An 8130-nucleotide genomic window follows, 5' to 3' on the forward strand; every position below is an offset into this window, starting at 1 on the left:
CCAAAGCAACCGTTGCTCAACATATTTGGCCACTTCAAAATCTACTAGGAGCTGAACCGAACCAACGAGTCCAACTTGGAATGTATTGGCTATACCTTTTGCTTTCTTGTATTTTTCTCTTTCTTAAATTCAAATTTCTTTTCTTCGGCCCCAAAAAAGCCGACTATAAAAATTTGCCGAATTTATCTCGACATAAGAGATAAGCCCACTAAGGCAGAGAAAAGGGCGCAACCGGGGTCGAACCGGTGACCTATCGGACTGCAGCCGATTGCTCTACCACTGAGCTATACACCCGGGATATGGTTATGTTATCACAAAACATGTATTACGCAAAATATTCCTTACGCAAGCTCTGTTCTGGCCGACGGAAATCGAAACGGCTAAGTGTAACCGCTCTGTGGGTATACTCAATCTTGGTCTCTCGTTTTTTTAATTCCAACACTTTCAATGCGTCATTTTGTACTTATGCTTTGACACGCATATTTGCCTGATGGTCCTCATCCCATTATCTCACGCGAGTAGCTGAAACGTCAAAAGCTTACGAGTCTTCAAACTATCACTTACTCCACCCTTGTAACCGGTCCCTCGATGATGCTTTTCATGTAGGCTAGATCATCGCTCACCCCGGATAATTTCTTATCCTGTTCGACCTTCACCAATTCTTTCTGCACGCGCGATACGACCTTCACCAATTCTTTCTGCACGCGCGATACGTCGAGCATGGTGGAAGTCCGTCGGAGTGCGGGTTTACGGGTGCGAGAAGAGCAGGGATCTAAAGATGGTGAGTTGTTTACATGGGGTGGGGTTTGTGCTTTTTCATCGAATTCGATGCGATGCTTGTCTAATTCGTACCTTTCGTCTCTCTTCGATTGCATTCTTCGAATTCGATGCTTGTCTCTCTCGAGGAGTTCTTAGGTTTGAATCGTTTCTGCTTCGATTGCATTCTGATGTGCAGCAGACTGTGAGTTGATTTGCTAGCAATGGCTACAGCGGCCAAGAGAACAACTGATGATGAATTTTCTCCCAGGAAGCGTCGTTCATTGTGCGCTGCATCTGCAGTGAAGTTTTCACTATTGCAATCCACGCGAAGGAGACGGAACCAAATCAAATCAAGCTGATGCCAGTGAAAAACAAAGAAGTGCAATTCAAACAGGTATTTCTGCACACGCAATGGTCTATTTGTTTTGTAGAAAACAATAGGCTTATTTCGATTTGTGAGCGCAGGTCGCCGATTTGTTTGACGCCTTCGATCCGAACGTTCTTCGAGCCATCTTTGAAGATGATCTTCTCTACAAAGGCATGGTGGGGGCTTCCCAGGAAATCTGCGAGGCTGATTTGATTAAGATAGTGTCTTCCTGCTTAGATAACAATGTCAAATATTTATTTCAAAGAGAGGAAGCATAGTGTCTTCCTGCTTAGATAACAATGTCAAGTATTTATTTCAAAGAGAGGAAGCAAAGTATAGTCCCCTTGTTGGGCTGGGACTGGCTTTTGCTGCAAGCTTTGGGGACAACATAACCTACGGTAGGTTATTGTGTTTCGTGGACAATGGAACGGATGCACCAAATCTTTTCTTCTTGAGGAGTGAATCAGCGGAGAACAAGCTACTCCAAGATATTGGCATTCAGGCAACGGATCCACCTATCAAGTGCGGGAGGGTATGCAGAACTTCAACCGCTCCTTGCTTCGCAGGATCGCATCACATCAGCTCACTTATTCTTGGTGTTATTTGTGGATCGTTTTCGACCAATAAATCAACAAGACCTCTCGAGAGATTTCACAACATGAAGAATGTGTGGAACATGAGCGATCCCACTTTTCTCTTCAAAAGTGGGCTGAGAGTCATGGTACCATGACATGAAGTTGGGGTAATAAACTTTACGCACCTCTTCACTTCCTATTGCTTTTGAACTGAGTGACAAAGATATTTATCATTGAGAAAGGGACATTAAAAAGAAGCTTTTATGCCAAGATACCACACCATACTTTCCTCCCTTAGATGAGAATGAAGATGCTAACATCCCAATTGATGTTGTACTCAAGCATAGGGAGAAGGAAAGGATCAGCAGAGGCCATAATCTCAGCAAGCCGATCTGCACCAAAGAGAAGAGCAATACGTTGTTGAAAGAAGATCTGGCAGCTGAACATGACATGAACTGATATATATTGAGGAGTTTGAAGGGACTAATTGGGTCGGATGGGTAGGTTTCGAGAAAACATTACACCTCCTTCATAGATACCTTTACAATTAGCTCAAAACACTTTACAAACTGTCATTAGACACAGAGGCCTATAACTTTCAATAGAGACATGGTATCAAAGATTCAAATACATAGAGATGCGCCAGTACATGAGCTTCGCGCTGATATATATTTCGTAAGAAACAAAGGAGCGGTCAAAAAGTTATGGGCAGTTTACTAGACGGGGGTAAAAACTATCATGAAAACAGACTGTCAAACACAGAGACTCATAATTTTTTATTATAGTATCTGATTCAAGGTCTAATCACATGCAGAAATGCGTCTTGAAGAGAGCTTCACGTTGATATAAGTTTCATCAAAATCGGACTACCGAGCGGATAGTTATGAACAAAACACTAATAGGGGGTCAAACTGTCATAAAAATTACCCTCCACCCATCCTAATTTCGCCTGAGCAGGATGCTCCCTCAAGACTCCACCTTCATCAACGATCCACTACTCATATATTTCGCCTAGAAGAGGGTAAGTAACTCCCTTGGTGGCTCGAGAAATGGATGGACCATGTGTGTGCAATGAGCAGCCGAATAGAAAGAACTTTTAAGGCTTTGAAAGAAAGAAAAGGAAAGAGAGACTCAAGACAGGGAATACAAAGTGATCTTCATTGTCAATAGAGTGAGACTCCACTCCAATGCAACTCAAAATACTACAAATACAAGGGAGAAGAAGAGGTTTCATACGTACAAGAGGGAGCGGAATCTCCAAGACTACTCATAGAGAGAGAATGAACTAGAGAGAGATGGACTCAAGAGTCTACATAAGAGAATATCTACAAGAGGGAGAGAAGGCTCATGGAAGACGCTTGAAGAGACTAGAGCTACAGCAACATGAGGCCTAATGGTGGAAGAGATGATGAACAAGGGAGAGGAGGGCTTCTTTTATAGAGATTTTGTCACCCTCCTTCACCCATGTACAATTGCTGCTGCCTGTAGATTCCTTTCCCCATCAATCACATAAGCCCGTATGTCATCACCATCCATGTCCTTTTTTGCTCCTCTTGCCATGTGTCCCATAAAAAAAATGCTCATGACTCTTCAAATATTGAGAAAGTCAAGAGTCTCCCCACATGGAGTCCATAGGGACCCTCTCTTTTCCATATGTCCACATCCTCCTTATTCCACATAGGAATTCTAAAAGGATTCCTCTTGACTCCACACTCCTCCACATGCCTTTCACATGCTTGGCATGTGATCTCTCTTATATTATCGGAACACATGGACATGAGCCCACCTCTTTATATGACTCACTCTTCCTATTTTTTTAAAACCCCATAATATCCAATACACAAATAACTCTCACCCCATACCAAGGTATTTATCATTCATACACATGGTATTTACAATGATCCATTCCACTCATCCTCTCAACCCCATTCAATATCTTAGAAAATAAAAATAAGTGAGAGCCGCTAGGCTATCACTTGATACTCAAACTCTTATCAAACATAGAGAAAAACAATACCAATGCCAAATAAAAAATATCAATTTTTGGCATCACATCTTTTGCCCCCCAGCAGATCCTCTCTAGTGATAGAGAGGGTCTGCTGGCCCTCAAGGTGGTCGAGCATAGAATAATTTAAGGCGATATTCATTGGTGTTTATGGAGGCGTGGCCAAAAGTAACCTACATTTAGAATTCTCCTAGTTGTGCTTGCTGAAGCAAAATGACCTGAGCATTCATGACACATTTCTAGGATTCTCCTAGTCTCCATGGGATGGACCACCCGACGGAGCACCCTATCTTTTCCCAATTTATAAAGGATGTCATCAACAATAGTATAGGGACAAGCCTTGCTTACCAATCTCTACTTCTATTATGGAGTTAACCCTCGAGGAAACATGCCTTCTTTCACATATTGATGAACATCTTGTAGTTCTGGCCATCTAGTGTCTACCAAAGAAACCACCCCCCGGTCTTGTACTATAATGGCTTGAGTAGCTAACTCATCTGCCCTTTGATTTTCTTTTCTGTTTATATGAACAAACTTGCAAAAATCAAACTGACTACATAGTGCCATAGCCTTTTGGTTAAGCTCCTTCAAATGAGGACTTCATGTCTTGTAATGCCCTTGCATTTGCTTTATAATAAGCTGAGAATCTCCTCTTACTTTCAATTCTTTAACTTGACTTTGAAGACAACCCTTCAAACCAAGAATCAAAGCATTATACTCAGCTGCATTGTTAGTTGTGATACTTGGAAGCTCTTGTCCTCTAGCCCATACTTCTTCACCTTCAGAACTCATCAAGACCATCCCCCCGGCTCCTTGTTGGCATGAAGGACTAAAAGCCCCATCAAAATACAAGACAAAAGCTGTTGGTGGTGTCTCCCTTTCATCATTAATGTCCTCCTTATATTTATTTTCTTCTCTTAGATCCTCCCATCCTGTGAGCAAATCTGCCATAGTGGACCTAGTGGTATTTTCACTCACAAAAGAGAAAGAGAACTCTTGAAGCTCTGACAACCATTTTGCAAATCTTCCCCCAGTATTAGGCTTGCGAACTAGATATGCTAATATAGACTGAGAGGTAAGGAAGAAAAATGGTTGAGGTAATAAATAGGAGCGAAACTTTCTGACTAAAAACACCAAAGAGAGAGCTTGTTGCTCCATTTCTTCATACCTTGTTTCCATCTCTGTAATTTGTCGGTTGGCATAATAGACGGGTTGCATTCTACCTGCCTCTCCTATTTGTAGCAATACAGCACCAACTGAATGCAAAGATACACTTGGATTTACATAAAAGTCTTGAGACCAATTAAGGGGCTTCAATATTGGGCCCTTACTCATGGCCTCCTTAAGTTGTTGAAAAAATTCCTATTGCTCCACACCCCATTGGAAAGAAACTCCTTTTCTTGTCAACAAGTTCATGGGATGCACTATCTATGTAAAATCATCACAAAAGTGTTGATAATACTTTCTCTTTCCTAGAATTGTGTGAACACCAATGACACTCTCAGGACTTGGCAATGCCATGATTGCTTGAACCTTGTCGGGATCCATTTGCAAGACAAATGACACTTGCTAGGATTTAGACACCCTTTTGCTTCATCAATCCTAGCTAAGGCCATCTTTAACTTTTCCATGTGATCTATGCAATGAGAATAAATGCAAAGTCATCCAAAAACACCCTTATGTACTTTCCCAAGTAAGGCTCAAGCACTTGACTCATGAATCTTTGAAATGCAGCTGGTGCATTGGTCAACCTAAAAGGCATCACTCTGTAAGCAAAAACTCCCCAAGGTGTGACAAATGATGTTTTCTTTTGATCTTCCTCCCGAATGCGAATTTGAAAGTGCCCAGAATACCCATCACATATAGAATACATCTCATGCCCTACTACTTGGTCTAGTATTTCATCTTGGAATGGCAAAGGATAATGATTCCTCTTAGTGCATGCATTCAAAGGACAAAAGTCCACACAAACCCGTCACTTATTTCCTTTCTTTGGTGTGACAACTACAAGAGATATCCATTCTGAATCGTCAACAGGAAAGATGAATCCTGCCTCAAGTAGTTGTGTTACCTCTTTCTTTAGTGCCTCAGCTTGGATCAACCCCAATCACCTTAAGTGCCTTAGCTTGGATCAACCCCAATCACCTTAAGTGTTACACAACTGGCTTGCTTTCTGGCTTCAACTCAATCTTGTGCTCCATAAGAGAGACTGGTTGAACCTGTGAATAGCTTGTTGCAAAGAGATATGGAAAATCATCTAACATATCCAAGTACTAGAGATTCTCACTACCTGATAGAGAATCACCAAGAAGCTCTTCATTGCGTTGGTGTCATTCAGTGTGCTCCACATCCTCCACATGAAGTGTCTCTACAGGATCTTCTTGTACCACCACCTTGTTCCCTCCTAACTCACCCCGATCAGCACCAAGATAAAGACCAAAGGCCACTCCTTCCACCCCACCCTCTGAGCTAGTCTCCTCGGAGCTACACCCTGTCTCTTCTTCTTCATCAGTTAAGTCAGAGCTTGAACTCTCTGATGTTGAAGACTCCTCCTTGTTGACAACTTTCTTTTTTCCGCTTTTGATGTTGTAGTGCACCTTCTTATCATTCTTGACCTGTAAGCTTCACGACTTACACCAATTGCATCACAAGCTCCAAGCACCTCCTTTGCATGCACGAGGCCCTTGAAGTCCTTCATTACCTCTCTAGCAACTTGTTCACGTAGCCCTTTTTGTCTAGGGTCCTTCAACACTTCAATGACATCACTTGGATTTATTAAACTTAATTCTCCAATATCCCACTTTTGAATAGCCTTCATCTTGCATAGCCAGGGCCTTCCCAAAACAATGAATAGGCACGTGCATCTGGCTTGGTAGGGATCACCTGAAAAGTAGTCGGCATAGAAATTCCACATACATCCACTTTTAGATTCTTCACAACTCCCAAGGTCTTTACCCTAGTGTTGTTAACCAATTTGATGCGATAAGGAGAGGTAGTGCTAGAGTATTTTAAATCAGCATCTATCATGGTCTTCTAACTCATGACATTAATCAATGCACCTCCATCAATGTATACATTAGAATTCGCTTGACCATCAATGATCACATCAAACTAGAGATACATTATCCACCAACATCTATATCTACCTTTTGAACAATGGAAACGGCACTTTTCTTCTTTTTCTTCTTTGACACTCCTTGGTAGAGTCCGGCAAGGCCTCATGCCAACTCAAGGCTACACCTTCAAGAAAATCAGGAAAAATCTCTACTCGATCCTTCATGGACTATCCAGAAAGCCGGCATCCTCGAACAAAATCCCGAAGCTAAGACTCCAGGTCTTCCCCTTGGGTCCCTCGAAACACTGGAATCTTCACCATGATGAAACACAAAAAGGAGACACCAAGATTCAAATAATATCCTAAACAAGATCCAAACAAGATCCCATAGAGCCTTAGTATACCAAGACCAACTTATTATGCATAACCACTTGTTGAAAACCCTCCACAATGTAATCCTTAACAAAATCTTCAAAAATAAGTGACCAACCAGCACCATGAAAACATTGTGTATACATGTATTCAAGAATCACCCTTGTCACAATTGAAAGTGCACATAATAGCTTCAACATATTGTACTCTTCATCATTTGCATAGCAAAAGAAGTTGAAAGCATTGAGAATCACCACTCCACTGTTATAGTCAAAAACTACCCAAAGACTCAACTCTTCTTTACATCAAGCTGCTAGTGCATGAAACAATCCCTAATCTATCATTGTGCCTGCTGCCGGCATTCTCAATTCGCCAACATATTCAAGAGTGCAAACACAAAAACGATATCATCATGATGACCGTGTGAATAGCTTGAGCATCACCTTCACAATCTTCTAGTTCTCTTAAACGGGCTGCAATCTCTTCTAATGGAGTTCTTCCAAGCAGATCTTCTTTATCACATCAGAAAATAGATGCCTATACTAGGCATGACATGTAATCAAGTACACCCGAGACCGTTTAGTAATGTGGGATGAATCCAATACCAAACGTACCCGACGCCTCCACCAAAAGATGTGACATGAAGTTGGGGTAATAAACTTCACGCACCTCTTCATTTCCTACTACTTTTGAACTGAGTGACAAAGATATTTATCACTGAGAAAGGGACATTAAAAAGAAGCTTTTATGCCAAAATACCACACCATACTTTCCTCCCTTAGATGAGAATGAAGATGCTAACATCCCAAGTGATGTTGTACTCAAGCATAGGGAGAAGGAAAGGATTAGCAGAGGCCATAATCTCAGCAAGCCAATCTGTGCCAAAGAGAAGAGTGACACGCTATTGAAAGAAGATATTGTGGCTCAACATGACATGAACTGATATATATCGAGGAGTTTGAAGGGGCTGATTGGGTTGGATGGGTAGGTTCCGAGG

The 8130-nt window shown here is 41.7% G+C and overlaps 1 non-coding gene across 1 annotated transcript; it reads right to left on the reverse strand.

The window, feature by feature from the left end:
• Positions 1-222: 222 nt before the first annotated feature.
• TRNAC-GCA (transfer RNA cysteine (anticodon GCA)) lies at positions 223-294 on the reverse strand. Its single transcript has one exon. It is a non-coding gene; the product is annotated as a tRNA-Cys (tRNA).
• Positions 295-8130: the final 7836 nt, after the last annotated feature.

Source organism: Dipteris shenzhenensis, chromosome 24 (genome assembly GCF_047967505.1).
Source record: "Dipteris shenzhenensis isolate YYH24624 ecotype China chromosome 24, Dip_SZ_1.0, whole genome shotgun sequence".
Lineage (NCBI taxonomy): Eukaryota > Viridiplantae > Streptophyta > Polypodiopsida > Gleicheniales > Dipteridaceae > Dipteris > Dipteris shenzhenensis.